We start from the raw sequence: 25,988 nt of genomic DNA on the forward strand, positions 1-25,988 counted from the left end.
AGAAGCTGAGGCTGTAGGGAGATCTGATAGAGGTTTATAAGATTATGAGAGGCATAGATAGAGTAGACAGGCAGTACCTTTTTCCCGGGGTCAAAATGTCTAATACCAGAGGGCATACATTTAAGGTGAGAGGGAATAATTTCAAAGGGGATGTGAGGGGCATGTCTTATATGTATCTATACACACAGACAGAGGTGGGTGCCTGGAATGTGCTGCCTGGACCGGTGGTAGAGACAGATACATTAGAGGCTTTTAAGAGACATTTGGATAGGCACACAAGCGTGAGAAAAATAGAAGGATAAGGACATTGTGCGGACAGAAGAGATTATTTGGCCATTTGATTACTAATTTAGTAGCTGGTTCGTAACAACATTGTGGGCTGAAGGGCCTGTTCCTGTGCTGTTCTATGTTCTAGAATGTTCCAGCTTAGAAAAGTACAGGGCTATGCAGTAGGGAAATTCTGGGCTGCTTCTAGAGTAGGTTACATGACTGGCACAACACTGTGGGCTGAAGGACCTGTAATGTGCTGTAGATTTCTCTGTTCTTGCCTCTTCTTGTTGAGTACCTGTAACATGAAGGTCTTGTGGAAATCCAAATGCACTGCATCTTTTGATTCCTTGCTCAATTTGTCAACCATGACATCCCTATCATAAAGTCATATTGATTCTATTTAATTATATTATGGCTTTCCAAATCATCTTTCCCTCTTCCTTATTTAATGGACTATAATACTTCCCCAATGACAGACATTAAGCTGTAGCTCCCTGTTTTCTCTCTCCCTCCTCTAGTTCAGAATAGTTTTACATTTAACATTCCCAGCTTCCTTTAAAAATTAGCTTTATTTGTCACACATACATTGAAACATACAGTGAAATGTGTCATATCAAATCAGTGAGGCTTGTGCTGGGGGAAGCCCACAGGTCTCACGACATTCTCCTCGTTAGGACGTTTTCTGGAGTTAGGGTGCATAGCAGATATTAAATTCAACAGCAACCATACTTAGATTCCAAAAACTTCTACAGTTGTACCGTGGAGAGTATTCTGACAGGCTGCATCACTGTCTGGTATGGAGGGGCTACTGCACAGGACCGAAAGAAGCTGCAGAGGGTTGTAAATCTAGTCAGCTCCATCTTGGGTACTAGCCTACAAAGTACCCAGGACATCTTCAGGGAGTGGTGTCTCAGAAAGGCAGCGTCCATTATTAAGGACCTCAAGCACCCAGGGCATGCCCTTTTCTCACTGTTACCATCAGGTAGGAGATACAGAAGCCTGAAGGCACAGACTCAGCAATTCAGGAACAGCTTCTTCCCCTCTGCCATCCAATTCCTAAATGGATATTTAAGCTTTGGACACTACCTCACTTTTTTTTCAATACACAGTATTTGTTTTTTGCACCATTTTTAATCTGTTCAATATATGTATACTGTAATTGATTTATTTACATTATTATTTTATTTTGTGTTTTTTTTCCTTCTTCTATTTTATCTATTGCATTGAACTGCTGCTGCTACGTTAACAAATTTCACATCACATGCCAGTGATAATAAACCTGATTCTGATTCTGATTTAAATGCAGATTGTAGATGGAATTTAAAACACGGCTCAGAACAATGGGTTTCCTGAAGTTGCAGGCTGGGGCCAATCGCAAACAAAGAAACTTCACCTGGACCTCAGATACCTGCATGTGCAGTCAATGGGGATTAACGTTCATTTTAGGTGTCTGGAGTATGGGTGCGTAGAAGGAGGTGTTTGAAAACTATCTGTAATTCAAAAGAGGCATTGTAGGTACATTGTAACTATAGAGTTGTCCTGCTGTTACCTTTGATCTTCAGCGTTTAAAATTATCATGTAATATTGAACACAGAACATAGAAATCTCCAGCACATTATAACCATATAACAACTACAGCACGGAAACAGGCCATCTCGGCCCTTCTAGTCCATGCCGAAAGCTTACTCTCACCTAGTCCCACCGACCTGCACTCAGCCCATAACCCTCCATTCCTTTCCTGTCCATATACCTATCCAATTTTACTTTAAATAACAATACCGAACCTGCCTCTACCACTTCTACCGGAAGCTTGTTCCACACAGCTGTCACTCTCTGAGTAAAGAAATTCCCCCTCGTGTTACCCCTAAACTTTTGCCCCTTAACTCTCAACTCATGTCCTCTTGTTTGAATCTCCCCTACTCTCAATGGAAAAAGCCTATCCACGTCAACTCTATCTATCCCCCTCATAATTTTAAATACCTCGATCAAGTTCCCCCTCAACTTTCTACGCTCCAGAGAATAAAGACCTAACTTGTCAACCTTTCCCTGTAACTTAGGTGCTGAAACCCAGGTAACATTCTAGTAAATCTCCTCTGTACTCTCTCTATTTTTACAGTGTTGTACAATGTTGTACTGACCATGTAACCTACTCTAGAAACTGCCTAGAATTTCCCTACTGCATAGCCCTCTATTTTTCTAATCACCTGCCTAAGAGTCTCTTAAAAGACCCTCTACCACCTTCGCCCTACTGGGCCAAGCAGGCTTTTTCTTCCAAAAGTGTCTCAATATAATGCCTGTTCTTTGTTTTTGCTGAATAAAACACTTCTATATTCATCAGCTTCAGTGTCTCTCCGGTGACCTTGTTCACAGTTACAACATTTTGAATGATTCTCACATCTGTACCAATATCGCAATCCCACAACTCACTCAGTCCCAGCTGTGCACCTTTGTAATGTGAAAACCGGAGGACCCAGAGGAAACCCACGTCGCCACAGGAGAACGTACAAACTCCTTACAGACAGCAGCGGGAATCGAACCCCCATCGGTGATTGCTGGTGCTGACCGCTATGCTACCGTGGCACTTATAACTAGCCAGTTTTTATGATTCACTGATTTGACAGACTTTCACCCTCCCTCCTTTTTGACCTTAATTTTACATGGAAACACAGATCATTCCTGGGTTACAATAACTCAACCCATGGATACACCAACATATGAATAAATTCCCAGAGTATTATTAAATTCAGAAGTCTGGTGTATACAGCACCAATGATAGAACTAGTTTCCTTGCACTCCCCACTTTTAATAATTCCTGTTTTTTAATCAGTTGGATGTGTTTTTCTGAGTGGTGGGGTGGAGATACGTCTCTACCAAAGCAGGTGTAAGATGCTCCCTCTCTCCGCTACCCTTGGACAAGGTGTAGCATCTGCTTCGGGTCATGTGAAGCCACGGGAGCAGGTCTGAGCAGCTGGGGCATATCACAAGTCCTGGTTATTCGATCACTGACAATCTCTGAAGAGTATCGATGATGGCTAGGATCACTCGTCTCTGTTAAGAGGGTCAAAATCAACCTATGGATGTGTGTAAAAGCAAAACCCGCTTGTGACCTGGGCATGGCCTGTAGCAGCATTAGAAGACCAGGCCACACAAGCTTGCTCTGCCATTTAATAAGACAAGGGTTGATCTGACTGTAATATCAGATCACACTTAATGCCTACTCATGGTAACCTTTCACTGTTGTGAAGAAGCGTCTTTGAGCTGAAGCAATAACTCTCTTACACCGTCCACAGATCTGCTGAATCACCGGGGTGGCTCAGTTTCATAGCGGTTAACGTAACGTTAATACAGTGATCAGCGATCAGGGTTCAATTCCCTCCGTTAGGAGTCTCTGCGTTCTCCCCAGGACTGATTCCCTCCAACGGGTTAGAATGGCTAAGTTGTGGGCATGCTGTATTTGCACCGGAAGCACGGTGACTTTTGCAGGCTGCCCCCAGCACATTTTTGGACTGCTTTGGTTGTGACACAAACGATGCATTTCACTGTATGTTTTGATGTACGTGCGACAAATAAAGCTCATCTCAGAGCCCGTGTCGGGGAGACTTATTTTCCGTGCTGTGCTGAGCTGTGTCCACAACTCTTTGCAGTTTCTCGCAGTCTCGTTAAGAGCAGTTACTGAACTTAGTGTATCCTGATAGGTACATCGATAAAAATTGCAAGTGAAAATCTGACTGTTTTTTTTTTGCACTGAACACTTGTTTTACACAACCTCTTTCTTCACTGTCTTGTATAATTTATGCGTAAGACACGTTCTGTGTGATGTCTGAAATTGCATGCCAGACATACTGTTGTAGATTCATTGTACCTCGACCTCACCACAATTGTGTAAATGACCACTAACTTGACCAGATGCCTTTGTTTATCAAGAATTTATCTGCCTTAAAAATCATTCAGGACACTGTTCCCAATATATTCATCTTCATTCTCTTCCTCTCCATCTCAAGACACATAACTATTGAAACATTATACAAGATCTTGCTGAGTGTCGTGTAGTCTTGGTCACCCTGTTGTAGGAAAAGATGTTACTAAACTAGATAGAGTGCAGAATAGATTTACTAAAATGGTGTCTAGCCTTAAGGGCTCAAGTTACAAAGGAAGGTTGCATAAAGTTCTGGCCCTTCGTGTCGCACTGCCCAGCGATCTCCCAACTTAATCTGAGCCTAATCACAGGATAATTTACAATGACCAATTAGCCTACCAATCGGTACATCTTTAGACAGTGGGAGGAAACCAGAGCACCCAGAGGAAGCCCATGCGGTCGCAGAGAGAACATACAAATTCCTTTCAGGCAGCTGTGGGAATTGAACCCGGGTTGCTGGTACTGTAAAGTGCTGTGCAAACCATTGTACTACCATGCTGCCCTCAGTCCCTGGAATATAGGAGATAGATGGGGGTGGGAGTTACAGAAGATCACGAGGGGCAAAGATAAGATGAACACACATAAACACATAGTCTCTTTCCCTTGGTAGGTCTGCTAAAAACAAGAGGGCATATGATTAAGTTCAGAGGAGAAAAATTTATAAAGGACATCAGGGACAGCTTCTTCACATAAAGAGTGGGACATGTTTGAAATGAGCTGCCAGAAATAATGGTTGAGGCAGGCTCATCATCAACATCTGGGATGGGTACTTGGAAAGGAGAGGTTCTGAGAACTTGGGGCCATAAGCATGCAGATGGGACTAGCTCGCTGGTCATACAGTCGTCATGGCGATATAGGCCAGCGGCTTGTTTCCATGCCTTTGGGATTCTATGACTATAAAAGAAAATGTATTCATCTCTGTTTTAAACGGGAGGCTCTTTACTTAGAAGGTCAGGTGCAGATGAAATTTAGAAGGGAGATCAACACATGTTTGCACTTTAAAGGAATGAGGGAGGTCTTTGTTGGAGCCATGATCATAGTGAATGGAGAAGCAGGTTTGAGGAGCCAGTGACCTGACTACTCCCACTGCTGTTTGTGATGTTAAGCCACAGGTAAGAGATACACGTGCCACAAGCACTGACCTGTTACTATTGGGGAGTCAACCATCATAGACATCTTCAAAAGGTAGCACCTCAAAAAAGGCACGACCCATCGTTCAGGACCCCCACCACCCAGTACTAAAGATGGTGGCATGTTCAGACACCGCGACCACTCCCAGTCCAGATGTAATAGTTTATCTGCATCCTCTACGTCTTGGTTATGATTGGAAAATACTGTTGGCTGTTAAGTAATATCTAAATTTGACTTGACTTGCCTTCTTCTCACTACTACCATCAAGGAAGGGGTACAAAAGCTTGAAGACACACACTCAATGGTTTAGGAACATCTTCCCCTCTGCTAGCAGATTTCTGAAGGGTCCATTAGCCCATAAACACAACCTCACTATCCCTCTTTGAAAAACTATCTGTCTGTCTATTTATTTTTCTGTTTATTTCTTTCTTTATGCATAACAGTTAACGCTATCACTTTACAGTGCCAGCGATCACTAATCCTGCTGCTGTCTGTAAGGAGTTTGTACGTTCTCCGCATGACCGCACGGATTTCCTCCAGGTGCTCCGGTCTCCTCCCACATTGCAGACGATTAGTGAGGGTTAGTAGGTTGTGGGTATGCTGTGCTGACACCGACCGGCAGGCCGGCCCCACACATCCAAAACAATGATACAAACAACACATTTTGCTGCGCGCTTCAGTGCTCATCTTTAATATTTTATGTCTTGGACTGTACCACTCCCACATTTGTCAGAAGTGATAGACACGATTCTGATGTTCTGACAACATTCAGCAATAAATGTGAGAAATTCTGCTGATGGTGAAAATCCAGAGCAACGCACACAAAGTGCCGGAGGAGCTCAGCAGGTCGGGCAGCGTCTATGGCAATGAATAAACGGTCGAAGTTTCAGGCCGAGACCCTTCATCAGGACTGGATAGGAAGAATAAAGAGGTCGGGCGAGGGGAAGGAGGCGAGCAGGAAGATGATAGGTGAAGTTAGGTAGGCAATAGAGATAAGGGCTGGAAAGGAAGGAATCTGATAGGAGAGGAGAGTGGACCACAGGAGAAAAGGAAGGAGGAGGAGTTCCAGGGGGAGGTGATAGGCAGGTGAGAAGAAGTAAGAGTGGGGAATAGAAGACGAGAGGAGGGAGAGGGAGATTTATTTTTAAACCGGAAGGCGAAATCAATATTCCTGCCATCAGGTTGGAGACTACCCAGATGGAATATAAGGTGCAAACACGAGGAAATCTGCAGATGCTGGAAATTCAAACAACAACACACACAAAATGCTGGTGGAACACAGCAGGCCAGGCAGCAACTATAGGGAGAAGAAACTCTTACTATCTATAGGGAGGTAAGAATCTCTTACTATCTTTCCTTTCGGTTAGTCCTGATGAAGGGTCTCAGCCCGAAACGTCGACAGCGCTTCTCCCTATAGATGCTGCCTGGCCTGCTGTGTTCCACCAGCATTTTGTGTGTGTTGGAATATAAGGTGTTGCTGCTCCACTCTGAGGGTGGCCTCATCTTGGCACAAGAGGAGTCTGTGAACCGAAGCATCGGAACGGGAATGGGAAGCAGAATTAAAACGTTTGGCCACCGGGAAGTTCCACTTTTGGCATTCACGTTCTGATTCTGATTCTGAAACCTGGAACTTGCCACCAGCTAACGCGGAGCTGGAAGTACTCCTACTGAAGCACAGCTGCAGGTCACACACGCGATGCAGTAAAACGTGGAGAGCACGGGGAATTTCGGGAAGCCTTCAAGAGATTACGGTCGGGAGTACGATGCTGAGAATCTGAGTGCGGGCACACTCGCAACCATCAGCTGTGCCACGATGGGACGCCGGTGATAGTTCAAACACTGCTGGGAAAAGACTGTATAGGAAAACAGGGCTGCACCATCTCCTGGTATTTTCCACACATCGCAAGGTGGATCGTTTCCTGGGAGACAGCACGTGATTTGTTTCCTTAATAGATCGAACTAACCCGAGGTGATGATCTGCCCCTTTGTATCCCCTGAGAAAGGGCAGCTCACATGCCATTACCCGCACTGCTCTCTCTCTGGAGCTGTTGCACTTTGTTCTGGTATTGTTTTACCCTACCTATACCTCCTGTCATTTTGTATACCTCTATTAAACCTCCCCTCATTCTCCTACACTCCAGAGAAAGAAATCTTAAACCTGTTCAACATTTTCTGACATTTCAGGTGCTCCAGTCCCAGCAACATCCCTTTAGATTTTCCCCACACTCTTTCAGTCTCTTTGATACCGTTCCCGTAGGTAGGTGACCAGAACTGCACACAAAGCTCTAACTTAGCCCTCACCAACTGATAGGTATTTAATATTTCAGTAATATTTGAGTAATCTTGTACATATATTAGTTGATTAAACATTTTTGTGTGCTTCATTAATTCATTATGGGTTATATGAATTGCTAATGTCATCACACTGCCCCAGGATAAGTTCACGCCTCATTTAAAGTAAAGGACAAACTAAGGCTTGCATTTCGAACTCTCGGTCTTTTCCTTTTAATTAGTTTAATGGTTTGAAGTTACAAAACATCACACTAACGTCTTCTACAGTTTCAACGTAACATCCCAACTCCTGTACGCCCTTTGATTTATGAAGTCCAGTGTGCCAAATGCTCTCTCTTTACGGCTCTATCTAACTGTGACACCACTTTTATGGAATTATGCATCAGAATTCCCAGATCTCTCCGTTCTACAGTACCCTTCAGTGCCTTGCCACTCACCTTGCAAGTCCTATCCTGGTTTGTCCTCCCAAAGTGCAACACATCACACATGTCTGCATTGAATTCCATCGGCCATTTTTCAGCCCGTTCAAAAGGCATGCGGATGTGAGTGTGGACAGGAGGGGTTGAGATGGATATGGGCCAAACGCAGAAAAATGGGACTAGTTAGGTGAGCGCTGTGGTCAGCACGTGTGAGTTGGGCTGAATGGTCATTTCCAGGTTACATTACTTAATGACACAATGAATACTCAGAGGAAACATTGAGACAAAAAATGTGTTAAGTCTCAAAAAATAGTTTCATCAGAACACAGCAATCAAAGAGTACAGCTGAAACAACAATAATACTGCAGTCAAGAACCAAAGCTTTTAGGAACAAAGACATTTTGAATATAAATAAACCTTCCATCTGCCACTCGACCAGCTATTCTGACAATCTGGGTGCTAAGTTTAAGTAACACGTGACACCTGCAGACAGCAAAGAAATTTTAGCTAAACTGGATAGAAAGATGTCGAGGGAGATGGGCCAAACGAGACTAGCTCAGGTAGACAACTGGGTCAGTACACATGAGAAGGGCCGAAGGGCCGGTTTCCTGTGTCTCTAGGCATTGGATTCAAAATCATGTTTACCCAAGGCAATAGGGTACATGAGACCAACCTACATCTCACAGCTATCTTGTTTACACAGAAAGCGTTGCTATCATGATCCCATGAAAACTACCACACTATTCTGCTTTTTCTTTATTTAGTAGTTCAGTAATTCTTTGCACTGTTCTGCTGCCACAAACAACAATTTTCATGACCTGTGATGGTGACAATAAGCCTGATTCTCATTCTGATAGGAAGTAGCTACCTCACCTTCAGCATCTCGCCTCTCTGCCCATCTCCCTTCTTACTTCCCTCTGTTTTAGTAACAGCTGACACTAGAAACGTGCTGGCGATGGAGAGGTTCATGGGAATGATCCGGGGAACCAAAGGGTTCACGTATGAGGAGTGTTTGATGGTTCTGGGCCTGTACTCACTGGGGTTTAGAAGAATGAAAAGGGATCTCATTGAAATCTATCAAATGTTGAAAGGCCTTGACAGAGTGGATATGGAGAGGATGTTTCCCATAGTGGGGGAGACTAGGACCTGAGAGCACAGCCTCAGAATAGGACGATGACCTTTTCGAACAGAGATGAGGAGGAATTTCTTAAGCCAGAGGGTGGTGAATCTGTGGTACTCATTACCACAGACAGTTGTGGAGATCAAGTCATTGGTTATATTTAAAGTGGAGACTGATAGATTCTTGATTAGTAAGGGCATCAAAGGTTGTGGGGAGAAGGCAGGAAAATGGGGTTGAGAGGGATAATAAATCAGACATGATGGAATGATGGAGTAGGCTCAGTAGGGCCAATGGCCTAATTCTGCTCCTATGTCTTATGGAATTCAAGATTGCTTTGGTAAATTCTAGGTATATCACTTTACATTCCACTCCTCACGCCTGCAGCTTATTTAAGTCCAGATTCACAGCTCAGTGTCCAACTAGATTCATCATTGAATTCCCCACCCCACCTGTCCTTCCTCAATACAAGTTTCTGATTATTATAGCCCAGGTGTGTCGTCAATTTGTTCATTCACTTCCTGATTTGCTCTACATTCCCTTCTAATCCTTTCAACCTAGCCGAAGCCTGAGCTATATTGTTATTACTTTTTATCCCTTGCCACAGGTTTCTTCCTTGAATGAGAATGCACTATGACAAGGCCTAAAACCATTCACAAGGCCCACAAGAGAATCACCAACATGAACTGAATTCACAAGCAGATAAACAGATCACATCACAAACCATTTCCACCACCACAGCTCTTGCTTCTAGTGTTCTTCTGAAAGACTTGTTCACAAGGCATTATATTCGGCAAGAGTCTTGCCAAAGGCTGAAACATTTCTTCCTTCAATTCCTCGTTTCTGGCAAAGTAACTTAGTGAACAAGGCATCAGACATGCAAGAAAATAAAATAAAATGGTATTACCTTCAGAAAATATACAGCTCTTTCTCCATTTTTCTCCTACGTTACTATACTGTGTGATATCTTCTTTGTTAGATCACAACAGCAGAGTTAAATTGAGCACTAATGGGACCAAATGACAGCTTACAATGATCTCCCTGCCCAAGGGCAGATGGGAGGAATGGCACCTGACAGGAAACAATATAATTTTTAATACAGAAACAAATCCCAATGTCATCGAAGTATTCTTCTGGGTTATTGCAAAGTCAGAGCTTTGTAAGGTGTTGTGTTTACCTCACCTCAGCAGACAACAAGGGTGGTTCCTGTTTATGACTAGAGGAATCATCTTGTTTTTGCTAAAGACCTCCCCATTCTAAATTTCACCTGTAGAAAATCTAGGGTGTTACCTGGTCTGTGATGGAAATGACAGTGCACCTGACAGTTGGAAGCAAGTTTCCTCGTAAGGAGGAGAAAGAGCTAAGTTACTGGACTGGTAGGACTGAAACCTTGATTATCAATTCAGAGAGACAAGAGTTCAGATCCCACCAGAGTCATGTAAAAATCTGAACTTACTGAATAATTTGGTTAAAAAAACAACTATTCTTGGTAATCATAACCACAAAACTAACATTTAAAAAAAACTTTTAGAGGAACTAATTTGCTCAGGCAGCGCCTGCAGAGGAATGTGGATAATTAGTGTTTGAAGGTGAGACCCTTCATTACCTCCTCCACCTGCTCGATCGATCCTCCTAGTGGGTCCCATCCTCTAACTGTTCCCACTGCCTTCCTCACCTCCCTTATTTGGTTTCGTGTTCCACCTTCCTTCTCTATCAGATTCCATCATCTTCAGCCCCTCATTGACCCCACCTATCAGCCTCTGGCCTCTGTTGCTATTTTCACTCTTCACTCTGCCATCTGTTGCTCACCCCTGCATACCTGGATGGTCCTATTGCTTGCCTGCTCTTGCCCCATTCTTCTCTCTTTAAGCTGGCTATCTCCCCTCTCTCCTTTTTCATTCAGATGAAAGATATTGACCTGAAATATCTGCTGGTCATTTCCCTGTACATATGCTGCCTGGCCCATTGAGTCTGTCCAGCAGTTGGTTTTATATATTTGTGTTGTTGTGAAAAGTCCATTGCATCCTGCGACTCTTACATGGTGGAGACCTAGCCAACTGACTCTTCAGTGACCTAGCAAACCCTTCAATTACTACTAAACCTATCCTGGGCCTAACATATTGATGCTAACATGAAGGAGGCACATCCACAATTGCATTTCATTAGGACTTTGAGGAAATTTGGTAGAAGAGATTTAGTTTAATTCAGCATTGTGTTTGGCATGGACATCATGTGTGGAAATGCCTAGTCCTGATCTATATACAGTGCCCATTTTATTAGGTACCTTCTTAACCCAACATTCTGGCCACTGAGTGTATGTCCATGGTCTTCTGTTGCTGTAGCCCATTTACTTTAGGGTTTGATGTGTTGATTTTTCAGAGAAGCTCCTCTGTTGTAACATGGTTATTTGAGTTACTGTTAGCTTGAACCATTCTGACAATTCTCCTCTGACCTCTCTCATTTACAAGGCATTTTCACCCATAGAATTGCCTCTCACTGAATGTTCTTTTTTTGTGTTTCACACCATTCTCTGTGAACTCTGGACAAAATCCCAGGAGATCAGCAGTTCCTGAGATACTCAAATCCCCAATCTGGCACCAACGATCATTCCACAGTCAAAGTTACTTAGATCACATGTCTTGCCCATTCTGATGTTTGGTCTGATCAACAACTAAACCTCTTGACCATATCTGCATGCTTTTATGCATTGAGTTGCTGTCACATGATTGGCTGATTAGATATTTGTATTAACTTGTATAGGTGCATCTAATATAATGGCTGAGTGTAGACATTAAGTTATTCTTGAATGGTAGGTGGTGGAGAAGTGAATTGTCAGGTATCCTCTGCACGTGCAGGCAGCATCTATGGAGAAGAATAAACAGTCAATGCTTTGGGTTGAGGGCCCTTATCAGAAACTTTGATTGAAAGCATGTGAAGTATCACCATTGTAGGTGAGAAGGGATTAACCAAGGGAAATAGAATGGAGTTGAAAATTGTGGACATGAGTTCAATGGGGCAAGAGAGATATGTGAAAAACTAATTAAACTTTAGAGTTATGATCTGCAGTCACTGCCTGTAAGGTTAGTGTAAACAGAATTTATCAGTCCTTCAAAAAGCAATTGGTAAAGAGAATTGGTAACCCATGGAACATTTGGGGAAAAGTGGGAAACAGATATTTTGCAATTGCCCTGAAAGCAGCCTGCAAAGAAGGGCAGAATGGCCTCTGGTACCATATCAATTCAATGATTCTAGTGTGTAGTTTTCAGACTGGGATAGTTCAAGTTCAAGTTTATTATCATTCAACTGTATGCATGTATACAGCTAAATGAAACAACGTTCTTCAGGGACCAAGGAGCAAAATATAGAGCATATATCATATGCAACACACACAAAATGTTGGAGGAATTCAGCAGGTCAGGCAGCAACTGTGGAAATGACCCTTCTTCAGGACATCACAATCAGCACATAAAATAAAATTAACACAGTAATATTAACAGATCAAAATATTATTCTGTAGATTCACAAGTTGTTGAGTTGTGGGTAGATTGGGGAAAATCAGGTTGGTGCTAGATTACAGGAGGGGTAATTTCCAGAGTGCCTATGAGATATTTGTTTAGAGCAGCTCACGGTTGAGCCCACTAGAGGATCAGCTATTTTGGATCCGGTGTTGTGTAATGAACTAGAATAAGGTAAAAGAACTCTTCAGGGAAAGTGATCATAATTTGATCGAGTTCACCCTGAAATTTGAGAAGGAGAAGCTAAAGTCAGATGTATCAGTATTACAGTGGAGTGAAGGGAATTACAGAAGCATGAGAGAGGAGTTGGCCAGAATTGATTGGAAAAGAACACTGGCAGGGATGATAGCGAAGAAGCAATGACTGGAACTTCTGGAAGCAATTCTGAAGGCACAGCATATATACATCCCATATTTGCTGTATACAGTGGCATGCAAAAGTTTGGGCACCCCAGTCAAAATTTCTGTTACTGTGAATAATTAAGTGAGTAGAAAATGAAGTGATCTCTAAAAGTCATAAAGTTAAAGATGAAACAATCTTTCAGCATTTTAAGCAAGATTAGTATATTATTTTTGTTTTGTACAATTTTAGAATGAAAAAAAGGAAAGGAGTACCATGCAAAAATTTGGGCACCCCAAGAGATTTGAGCTCTCAGATAACTTTTACTAAGGTCTCAGACCTTAATTAGCTTGTTAGGGCTATGGCTTGTTCACAGTCATCGTTAGGAAAGGCCAGGTGATGCAAATTTCAAAGCTTTATAAATACCCTGACTCCTCAAACCTTGTGCCAACAATCAGCAGTCATGGGCTCCTCTAAGCAGCTGCCTAGCACTTTGAAAATTAAAATAAATGATGCCCACAAAGCAGGAGAAGGCTATAAGAAGATAGAAAAGCGTTTTCAGGTATCCGTTTCCTCAGTTCATAGCGTAATTAAGAAATGGCAGTTAACAGGAACGGTGAAGGTCAAGTTGAGGTCTGGAAGACTAAGAAAACTTTCCAAGAGAACTGCTTGTAGGATTGCTAGAAAGGCAAATCAAAACCCCTGTTTGACTGCAAAAGACCTTCAGGAAGATTTAGCAGGCTCTGGAGTGGTGGTGCACTGTTCTACTATGCAGTGACACCTGCACAAATATGACCTTCATGGAAGAGTCATCAGAAGAAAACCTCTCCTGCATCCTCACCACAAAATTCAGCATCAGAAGTTTGCAAAGGAATATCTAAACAAGCCTGATGCATTTTGGAAACACGTCCCGTGGACTGATGAAGTTAAAATAGAACTTTCTGGCTGCAATGACCGAAGGTATGTTTGGAGAAAAAAGGGTGCAGAATTTCATGAAAAGAACACCTCTCCAACTGTTAAGCATGGGGGTGGATCAATCATGCTTTGGGCTTGTGTTGCAGCCATGGGAACATTTCACTGGTAGAGAGAAGAATGAATTCAATTAAATATCAGCAAATTCTGGAAGCAAACATCACACCGTCTGTAAAAAGCTGAAGATGGAAAGAGGATGGCTTCTACAACAGGATAATGATCCTAAACGCACCTCAAAATCCACAATGGACTACCTCAAGAGGCGCAAGCTGAAGGTTTTGCCATGGCCATGGCCCTCACCTAAGTCCCCTGACCTAAACATCATCGAAAATCTATGGATAGACTTCAAAGGAGCAATGCATACAAGACGGCCCAAGAATCTCACAGAACTAAAAGCCTTTTGCAAGGAAGAATGGGCGAAAATCCCCCAAACAAGAATTGAAAGACTCTTAGCTGGCTACAGAAAGCGTTTACAAGCTGTGATACTTGCCAAAGGGGGTGTTACTAAGTGCTGCCAAGCAGGGTGCCCAAACTTTTGCTTCGGGCCCTTTTCCTTTTTTGTTATTTTGAAACTGCAAAAGATGAAAATAAAAAAAAGTAATCTTGCTTAAAATATTAAAGAACTGTGTCATCTTTAACTTTATGCCTTTTGGAAATCAGGTCAGTTTTTACTCGCTTAGCTATTCACAGTAACAGAAATTTTGACCGGGGTGCCCAAACTTTTGCATGCCACTGTACATGCATTTAGTTATAAATAAAATTCCACTTCAGTATGCCACTCCAGGGCAATAATGTATTCATAAATGCTGGAACATGATTCTTGCAGAATGCCATGGTAGTATAGTGATTAGCATGACACTACTACAGTTCCGAGTGTCCTACCCATGTATCCCAACTCTCTGCTTTCTATTAGTTAATCAATCCTCTATCCATGTTAATACATCACCCCCCAACTCTATGCATCCTTATCTTATGGATAAGTCTTTTATGCGGCATCTTATCGAATGCTGTCTGGAAGTTCAAGTAAATATGGTTCATCGGTTCCCCTTTATCCACTGCGCTCGTCATATCCTCAAAGAACTCCAGTAAGTTTGTCAAACAGGACCTGCCTTTGCTGAATCCATGCTGCGTCTGCCTGATGGATCCATTTCTTTCCAGATGCCTCGCTATTTCTTCTTTAATGATAGCTTCAAGTATTTTCCCAACTACAGATGTTAAACTAACTGGCCTATAGTTACCTGCCTTTTGCCTACATCCTGTTTTGAACAGTGGTGTGATGTGTCTTCCAATCGACTGGAACCTTCCCAGAGTCCTAAGAATTTTGGTAAATTATCACCAGAGCCTCTACTATAACTTCTGCCATTTCTTTCAGCACCCTGGGGTGCATTCCATCAGGACCAGGGGACTTATCTATCTTCAGGCCTACAAGTTTGCTCAACACTACCTCTTTAGTGATAGCTATTGTATCGAGGTCCTCACCTCCCATTGTGTCCATAACATCTCTCTTTAGTATGCTAGATGTGTCCTCCACTGTGAAGACATACAAAATAGTCAATCAAAGCCTCTGCCATTTCCTTATTACCCAATATCAATTTCTCCTCCTTGCCCTCCAAGGGACCTACATTCAATTTAGCTTTATATAATTATAGGAAAAGGAAAAGCTTTATATAATTATAAGAAACTTTTACTATCTGTTTTGATATTTTGTGCTATTTTGTTTTCTTAATTTATCTTCCCTTTCTTTATTGCTCGCTCTGTGGTTCTTTGTTGCTTTTTAAAGTTTTCCCAATCTTCCAGTTTCCCACTACTCCTGGCGATTTTGTACACAGAAGGTTTTAGTTTAATACCTTCTTTTATTTTCTAATTATCCAAGGCTGGCTCTCCCCACCTTTACTGTTCATGCTTTTAACTGGAATATATTTTTGTTGAGCACCATGAAAAATCTCTTTGAAAGTCTTCCACTGTTCCTCAACCATCCCACCATCTAGTCTGTATTCCCAGTCTACACTAGCCAAATCCTCCCTCATTTCATTGTAGTCTCTATTGTTTAGGCATAATGCACTGGTTTTAGATCAAACTATTGCACCCTCCATTTGTATGAGAAATTCAATCATACTCTTTCTAAGAGGATCCCTAACTACAAGATCACTAATTTTACCTGTCTCATTGCACAGGACCAGATCTAAGATAACATGTTCTCTTGTTGTTTCTGGAATTTGTAAATTCTGAAGGGACATTACAACTCCATAGTCTATACAGATAAATCCTGTACAGCATATGCACAGGTTATAGTTCAAAGTTCAAAGTAAGTTTATTATCAAAGTACATTTGTGGCCACTTCATTAGGAACGTCCTGTACCAAATAAAGTGGCCACAGAGTGTATGTTTATAGTCTTCTTCTGCTGTAGCCCATCCACTTCAAGATTCTATGTGTTGTGTTTTGAGAAATGCTCTTCTTCACACCACTGGTGTAATGCGTATTTGTTTGAGTTACTGGTATTTTCCTGTCAGCTCGAACCAGAGGTCTCCTGTGACCTCTCTCATTAACAAAATGTTTTCACCCACAGAACTGCTGCTCACTGGATGTTTTTTGTTTCTCACTCCATTCTCTGTAAACTCTAGAGGCTGTTGTGCATGAAAATCTCAGGAGATCAGCAGTTTCTGAGATACTCAAACCACCCCATCTGGCACCAGCAATCATCCCACAGTCAAAGTCACTTAGATCACATTTCTTCCCCATTCTGATGTTAGATCTGAACAACAGCCAGATTTCTTGACCATGTTTGCATGCTTTTATGCATTGAGTTGCTACCGCATGATTGGCTGATTAGATATTTGCATTAATGAGCAAATGTTACCTACTAAAGTCGCCACTGACTGTGCAATAGAATTTACGAAAAACTATAAATAACAAGGACAGACAAACAACCAATATGCAAAAGAAGATAAATCATGCAAATAGTAAAACACTGAGAACATGGGATGTAGTGCTCAGGGAGTTCATGGAGGCAAAGGAATAATATAGGGTCTCGACCTAAAATCCCTTTGTCTCCATGGTACTGCTTGTTCTACAGAGATCCTCCGATAGTTTGTTAATTTGATCATGTCTTCTCTCCTCTTCTCTGCCCATAGCTCTCATGTTCCTGATCTTCTATGAATGTATTTAATTTCCTTTGGAAATCTCCCCAGTGATACAGCCTCCAGAGACCTCTGGAGTAGAGGATTCCAAAGTTTCAAAGTTCAAAATAAATTTATTATCAAAGTACTTACTGTATATGTGTAGTATATGAAGTAAAGCAAAATATATGTCACCATATACAACCCTGAGATTCATTTTCTAGAGGGCATACTCAATAAATCCAATAACCATAATAGAGTCAATGGAAGGCTGCACCCAAAAGGGTGGATATCAAGGGTGGAAGAGACACAAACTGTGCAAATACAAATGAAAGAGAAAGAAATAATTAATAAATAAGCAATAAATATCGAGAACTTGAGATAAAGAGTCCTTAAAATTAAGTCCATAGGTTGTAGAATCCAATCAGAGTTCTGTGATTGGGAGCCAAGTCAAGTGAAGTTATCCCCTTTGGTTCAAGAGCCTGATGGCTGAGGGGTTGTAACAGTTCCTGAACCTGGCGGTGAGATTTCTGAGGCTCCTGTAACTTCGTCCTAATGGCAGCAGTGAGAAGAGAGCATGACTTGGACGATAGGGTCCTTGACGATGGATGCTGTTTTCCTGCGGTAACGCTCTGTGTAGATGTGCTCAATGGTGGGGAGGGTTTTACCCATGATAGATTGGGCTGTAACCTCTACTTTTTGTAGGATTTTCCATTCAAGGGCATTGGTGTTTCCATACCAGTCTGTGATGCAGCTAGTCAATATACCCTCCACTACACAGCTGTAGAAGTTTAGAAACAAAGAAACATAGAAAACCTACAGCACAATACAGGCCCTTCGGCCCACAATGTTGTGCCGAACATACCCCTACCTTAGAAATTACTAGGCTTACTTATAGCCCCCTATTTTACTAAGCTCCATGTACCTATCTAAAAGCCTCTTAAAAGACCCTATCATATCTGATAGCTTGACAAAGTTTTGAATATTATGCAGATCTTCACAAACTCCTAAGGAGGGAGAGGCGCTGCCGTGTTTTCTTTGTAATTGCACTTTATACTGGGCCCAGGACAGGTCCTCTGAAGCGATAACAACGAGGAATTTAAAGTTGATGACCCTCTCAAACTCTGATTCCCCCATGAGGACTGGCTCATGGTCCCCTGGTTTCCTCCTCCTGAAGTCAATAATCAGCCTCTTGGACTTGCTGACATTGTGACAGAGGTCGCTGTTGTGGCACCACTCAGCCAGATTTTCTATTGCCCTCCAATATGCTGATTCATCACTACCTTTGATTCGGTCTACAATTGTAGTGTTATCAGCTAACTTAAATATGGCATTGGAGCTGTGCTTAACCATACAATCATAAGTGTAAAGCGAGTGGAGCAGGGGGCCAAGCACATAGCCTCATGGTGCACCTGTGTTGGTGAGGATTGTGGAGAAGATGTTGCTGCCAATCTTAATTGACTGGGGTCTGAAGTGAGGACATGGAGGGTCCAATTGGACAAGGAGCTAGTGAGCAAAGGTCTTGAAGCTTGTTGATCAGTTCTGAGGGGATGATAGTATTGAATACCGAGCTGCAGTTGATGTGTGCAACTGCACTGTCCAGATGTTCGAGGGTTGAGTGAAGAGCCACTGAAATTACATCTGCTGTGAGCCTGTTGTGCAAATCAGAACATATCCAAATTACCTCTCAGGCAGGAGTTGATATGTTTCCTCACCAACTTCTCTAAACACTTCATCAGTGTGGATGTAAGTGCTACTGGACAATTGTCTTTGAGGCAGCCTTTGCAAAAAGTTGCTGCTCACTCCCATCTTCATTGAAGTGAAACAAAGCCACCAACACCCACCATCAATCTTGTTACAATGAGATGAACAAAAACTTTAAAAAATGTAGAAATCAAAAATAATTACCAGCAATTAGTGTTGTAAAGCACAGAAACCAGCCCTTTGGCCCATCTAGTCCGTGCTATACAATTATTCTACCTAGTCCCGTCAATCTGCACCCAGACCATAGCCTTCTGTACCTCTCCCTTCCATGTACTTAATCAAATTTCTCCTAACAGAGTCATTATCTAATTAAGACAATTATCAAATTATTAATAATTTAATTCTTTAGGAATGAGAATTTAGGGGATAATTTGTCCTGCACCAGTGACAATGAATGCACATATATAGTCACAACTCTATTTTCATCCCAATAAAGTTAATGGAACTGAGTTTTGGAAGTGTAACTATTACTGCATGTACATATTTATTGCTACCAATCAAGGATAATTATTTTTAAAAGTAAAATTTCAACGCCAGACAAATTATTTGGCAGCAATTGAGACTTAAAAGAGCTTTAAAAATCACTTACTACATATTTTTAATGGTTTAATACAGTCATTAATTCACATCTTACATGTGATTAAAGGCTGAATGTTCCAGCAAGCCATGGTTTGCAGGGTAGCAAAACAACAAACAGCAACTTCCCAATTCCCATAATTAAATGCATGGGTGTGGATGTCAAAAGTTGTTCCATGATCAAGGTAAGTAATGGTTGTCTCGCTGATATTTCTACGACAATATCATGATTCCTTTGTATAAATGTTCAGCAGTCAACGGTAATGTCATAGCGCCAATGAATAATGATGAATTGATGTCTCTTTTGCGTGGTATTAAATTAAATATTGGGTATGATTTATAATAAAAGACTTGAATTCATTTAAATAAATTAACAAATGGTTATAGCTATGAATCTGTTTTCCATATGTTAAGGCATCATTGCTAGAGGCTATGATTAAATCCCATTTCAAAATTTTTGTGGGCAATACATTGTATTTAAATTGCAATATGTGTCAAACTTAATTATTACGTTAAATATCGTGCAATATGTAAAGAAATTGCCGCAATAAGCATCAGTCTGCCTGTGACTGGACAAGCAAGAAAAACAGACAGAAAGGGAAAAAATTGGGTGGCATCAAGAATTAAATTGGAAGAAAGATACTGCAGTATGATTGAAGAAAAGTTTTAGGAGAAGCACTAGAAAGGAATAATTAATTATAAAATGGGGGGGGGAAGCAAATAATAAGGCAGTTTTTAACTTATGTATCTATTGGGCAAAGAAGTGCCAGATGGAAAACAATGTAGGGAAGTCCACGCTCATGAACTTTGGTACGTTAAATGAAGGTGTAAACTATTTTCTAGACATGGAGTGAATTAGGGTACCAGAAGGGGACGTGGATATCCTTGTGCAGAACACCCAAAAGGTTAACTTGCAGGTTGAGTCGGTGGTGAGGAAGGCAAATGCAATGTTGGCATTCATTTCAAGAAGTCCAGGATACAAGAGCAGGGATGTGATGCTGACTGAGGCTTTATAAGGCACTGGTGAGGCCTCACCTTGCGTATTGCGAACAGTTCTGAGCGTCTTATCTCAGAAAAGATGTGCTGGAATTGGAGAGGGTTGAAAGGAGATTCGTGAGATTGATCCTGGGAATGAAAGGGTTAACACAGTTGGAGCATTTGATGCCTCTGGGCCTGTACTTGCTGGAGCTTAGAAGACTGAGGGATGATCTCACTGAAATCTGCACTGTTCTATGATTAGTAAGGACGCCAGAGGTTACGGGGTGAAGGCAGGAGAACGTTGTTGAGCAGGAAAATAAATCAGCCGCAATCGAATGGCAGAGCAGACTCAGTGGCCCAAATGGCCTAATTCTGCTCCTGTGTTTTATGTTCTTGTTTTTTTAAATTTCATGACAAGAAGTATAAATAGTGACTAGGTATGTAAAAGTACACAAGATCTATTACATGGGCTCCACCTATAGGATCTAACAATCAAAACCAATTTAAAACCTGCTTTGCTTTCCATAATTGGTACTTTCTGTCTTTTGCAAGGACTTTGACTGCCACTGAGTAAAGTTCCATTTGGAATAGTCACCATCACATAGCTCCAAGTTATTTTTGAATCCAATCATGGGATTCTCTGAGCACTCAGCACAGACATCTTCTCTATAGAACAAAGTGGATAACAAGAAGACACATGATTGGGTTTGGATCTGATTTTGTAGCATTTTCAAAGGGTTAGCATATATGTGCTGGGGTGAAAGGCCTGTTTAATTGCTATGAGTATGGTTATTTATGGTAATCTGTAAACTAGTCCAGATAGATTTCTAGCCATTGGCATCCAGCATGATCTCAGTGGTTGGTCAATACAGGTCATGAGAAAGTGGTTAAAATTTCTCTTTTATTATTCACTGATTTATTTTCCAACTTAAGTGCAACACCCACGTGGCCTGAATTCAACAACCATCCCTATACATCATTGAGAAGGTAGTGTTGATCTGCCTTCTTGAACAGTCGCAGTACCCCATAGAACACAGAACAATGAACAATATAGCACATTTCGAAGTTTGAAGTAGATTTATTACCAAAGTAGGTATATGCCACCATATACTACCTCGAGATTCATTTTCTTGCAGGCATTCACAGTACAACAATGAAATACAATATAACCAATGAAAAACTACACACCAACAAACAGTGACAAACAACCAATGGGCAAAAAACAAAAGATGTAAATAAATAAATAAGAAGAAACGAGTTGTTGAGTCCTTGGAAGTGAGTCCACAGGTTGTGGGATCAGTTCAGTGTTGTGGTGAGTGAAGTTGTCCACACTGTTCAGGAGACTGATGGTTGAAGGGTAATCTGGTGGTGTGGGACCTTTGACTCATGATGTTATCATGACACTTAACCTGCTCAAAAATCAGTCTAACCCTTCCCTACCATAAGCCTTCCATTTTTCTTTCATCCATGTGCCTGTCTGTGAGTTTAGACATAGGAACAGGAATAGGCCATTCAGCCTATCGAGTTTGCTCCATCGTGGCTGATTTATTATCCCTCTCAATCCTGTTCTTCTGCCTCCTCCCCATAACCTATGACATCCTGACTAATCAAAAACCTATCAGCCTCAGCTTTAAATATAGCCAATGACTTGGCTTCTACAGCCGTCTGTGGCAATAAATTCCACAGATTCACCACCCTCTGGCTAAAGAAATTCCTCCTCATCTCTGTTCTAAATGGGCGTCCCTCTGTTCTGAGACTGTGCCTTTTGATCCTAGACTCCCCTAATAAAGGAAACATCTACCCCACATCCACTCAGTCGATACCTTTCAATATTCGAGAGGTTTGAATGTGATTTCCCCCCTCACTCTTCTAAACTCCAGAGCCATCAAACGCTGCTCATGCATTAACCCTTTCATTCCCAGAATCAATTTCTGAACCTCCTCTGGATGCCAAGACATCTTTTCTTAGATAATAGGCCCCAAACTGCTCACAATACTCCTAGTGTAGTCTGACCAATGCCTTATAAAGCCTCAGTATTGCATCCTTGCTCTTGTATTCTAGTTCTCTTGAAATATTAAATTTGCCTTCCTCGCCACTGACTCAAACTGCAAGTTAACCTTTAGGAAATCCTGCACAAGGACTCCCAAGTCCCTCTGCGCCTTGGATTATGAATTTCCTCCTCATTTAGAAAATATTCCATGCCTTTATTCCTCCTACCAAAGTGCATGACCATATACTTCCTGACACTATATTCCACCTGCCAGTTCTTTTCCCATTCTCTCAATCTGTCTAAATCCTCCTGCAAACTCCCTGCTTTCTCAACACTACCTGCCCTCCCACCTATCTTCGTATTGACCGCAAACAGCCACAAATACATCAATTCTGACTTCCAAACCATTGGCATATGACGTGAAAAGAAGTGGTCCCAACACAGACCCCTGTGGAACACCACTAGTCACTGGCGGCCAGTCAGAAAGGGCCCCTTTATTCCCACACTTTGCCTCCTGCCGGAGAGCCAATCTTCTATCCATGCTAGTATCTTTCCTGTAATACCATAGGCTCTTATCTTGTTAAGCAGCCTCAAGTGTGGCACCTTGTCAAAGATCTTCTGAAAATTGTGTTCTTGGATAAATACACAACATCAACTGATCCTTCTTTGTCTGTCTTGCTTGTTATTTCTTCAAAGAATTCCAACAGATTTATCAGGCAAGTTTTTCCCTTAAGGAGACCATGCTGACCATGCTAAGCCTCTTTTACTATGTACCTCCAATTACCCCCAAACCACACCCTTAATAATCAACATCTTCTCAACCACTAAGCTCAGACAAACTGATCCATAATTTCCTTTCTTCTGTCTCCCTTCCTTCTTAAAGAGTGGAGTGACATTGGAAATTTTCCAGTACTCTGGAACCATTCCAGAATCTAGTGATTCTTGAAAGATCATTACTAATGCTTCCACGGTCTCTTCAGCCACCTCTTTCAGAACCCTGGGGTGTAGTCCATCTGGTCCAGGTAACTTATCTACCTTCAGACCTTTCAGCTTCTCAAACACTTACTTCCTTAGTAATAGCGATGACACTTACTTCTCCCCCTGACAATCTTGAATATCTAGTATAATGCAAGTGTCTTCCACAGGGAAGAATGATGCAAAATACTTATTCAGTTTGTCCGCCATTTCCTTGTCTCCCATTACGACCGTTCCTGTATCATTGCCCAGCAGTCCGATATCTACTCTTGCCTCTCTTTGACACTTTATATATCTGAAGAAGCTTTCGAAGGTTCATTTATTATCTAAGTACGTATCCACATACAACTCTAAAAATTCACCTTCTCCAGATAGCCACGAATCAAAGAAAGAATGTGGAAGTTTTTAGAGAGAAACATCAAACCCACCCCCACTCCCTGCACAAAAAAGAGTGGCATTCCAATCATTGACCCCCAAACGCCCTCCCTTAGCAGAAAACGGAACCAGAACATTGATCCCAAACCCTCCTCCCCCCACACAAAACAAGAACACCGATCCACAAACAACCCCTCCCCTATATAAAACATAAGTCTGAGAAAGTTCACAGTCCATAAACACAATAGTCCAATCCATAGCAACATCCTCCCTCATCATCGAAAGACAGGGACAACCACATGAAAGCAGAGGCCTACTCATCTGCCACTATTAGCCACACAGTGACAAGCTGCTCACAGACTCCTTCTCCGGCAGTGGTCAAAAGAACGGCAGTCGGCACTGAACTCCCCCCTTGCCCTCCACATTCACCTCGAAGCTTTAATTGGCAATTAACAAACGCATTAATTGGTAAAATGGTGTCAAACTTTGGGAGTTTCTCCTAAGTTTCTGCACATTGAGGCCGTCGAAGTTCGTGCTCACTTCCTGGAATCTTCCCGGAGACAGCTGGATTACTCAGTCGATCTCGAGACTGTAAATCGCAGGCTCTAACAGCTCCAGAAACACATTTAAGGTGAAAAACAGATGTAAAAGAAGTAAAAGTTACATTTTCATGGGCTTTCTGGAAGATGTCACCCAAGGGAGCGTCGTACACTAGCGCCATCTTATCCTCTGATATTATTGGCTAGCTTACCTTCATATTTCATCTTTTCTCTCCTTATGGCTTTTTAAATTGCTTTCTATTGGTTTTTAAATGCTTCCCAGTCCTTTACAAACCAATCCTCTACCTTACTATTAATCTTAGCTATATTGTATGTCATCTCTTTTGCTTTATGCCATCTTTGACTTCCCTTTATCAGCCTCCTCCTCCCTTTCAAATACTTCTTCATCTTTGGGATGTATCTATATTGTGCCTTCTGAATTGCCCCCAGAAACTCCAGGCATTGCTGTTCTGCCATCATCCCTGCTAGTGCCCCCTTCCAATCTACTTTGGCCTGCTCCTTTCTCATGCCTCTGTAATTCCCTTTACTCCACTGTAATACTGATACATCTGACTTCAGCTTCTCCCTCTCAAACTGCAGGGAGAATTATATCACATTATGATCACTGTCTCCTCAGGGTTCCTTTACCTTAAATTCTCTAATCCAAGCTAGTCCATTACACAACACCATTCCAGAGTAGTTGTTCCACTAGTGGGTGCAACCACAAGCTGCTCTAAAAAGCCACTCGTAGGCATTCTACAAATTCCCTCTCTAGGGATTCAGCACCAACGTGATTTTCCCAATCTTAAATGCATATTGAAATCCCCCATCACCATTGTTCAAGTAACTTTATTATCCAAGTACATAAATGTTACCAGACACAACCCTGAGATCTATTTTCTTGCAGGCATACTCAGTAATCAAAGAACCGTAATAGAATCAATGAAAGACCGCACCCAACATTTTCCTTTTTCTACGCCTTTTCTTGCTCCCATTGTAATTTGTATCCAACTTCCTGGCTACTATTTGGAGGCCTGTATCTAACTCCCATCAGGGTCTTTTTACCCTTGCAGTTTCTTAACTCTTCCCACAAGACTTCTACATCTTCTACTCCTATGTCACCTTTTTCTAAGGACTTGATTTCAATTGTTACCGATGGAGCCAGGCCTCTGCCTACCTTCCTGTCCGAGGATACACCTTCAATACGAGGTGCATCCTTGGATAATAAGCTAGCAACGGTGATCTTCTTTCAGCCATGACTCAGTGATGCCCGCACGTCGTACCTGCCAATTTCTAATTGTGCTACAAGATCTTCTACCTTGTTCCATATACTACATGCATTTAAACAAAACACCTTCAGTCCTGTATTCCTCACTCTTTTTGATGTGGCCCAAATGTTACAGAGAAGCAGTTTCAGCGACAGGTTACTGTCGATGCAATGCTCCTCAGACAGGATGAAGAGGTCAATACTCCCCAATGCCATTAGGCTTTACAATTCAACTGCCAGGACTTAAGAACTTTTTTTTTTTTTTTTTTTTTTAAAGCTATTATTAATGCTTTTTGAGTTAGTGATTTAGATGCATATCATATTATTACTGAGTTAAGTATTGTATGTAAGGAGTTTTTGCTACAACAAGTGTATGGGACATTGGAAAAAATGTTGAATTTCCCCATGGGGATGAATAAAGTATCTATCTATCTAT

General features: G+C 41.7%; 1 protein-coding gene across 1 annotated transcript in view; it reads right to left on the minus strand.

Moving 5' to 3' along the window:
• scn5lab (sodium channel, voltage gated, type V-like, alpha b) overlaps nt 1–10,181 on the minus strand; it is a 583,358-nt gene extending 573,177 nt beyond the window's left edge. The window contains exon 1 of the mRNA XM_073054976.1: nt 10,053–10,181. The gene's annotated coding sequence lies outside the window, so the exon portion shown is untranslated. The remainder of the gene's footprint in view (nt 1–10,052) is intronic.
• Between the last annotated feature and the right edge of the window lie 15,807 nt (nt 10,182–25,988).

The sequence above is a fragment of the Hemitrygon akajei genome, chromosome 8, assembly GCF_048418815.1.
Source record: "Hemitrygon akajei chromosome 8, sHemAka1.3, whole genome shotgun sequence".
NCBI classification, from domain to species: Eukaryota; Metazoa; Chordata; class Chondrichthyes; order Myliobatiformes; family Dasyatidae; genus Hemitrygon; species Hemitrygon akajei.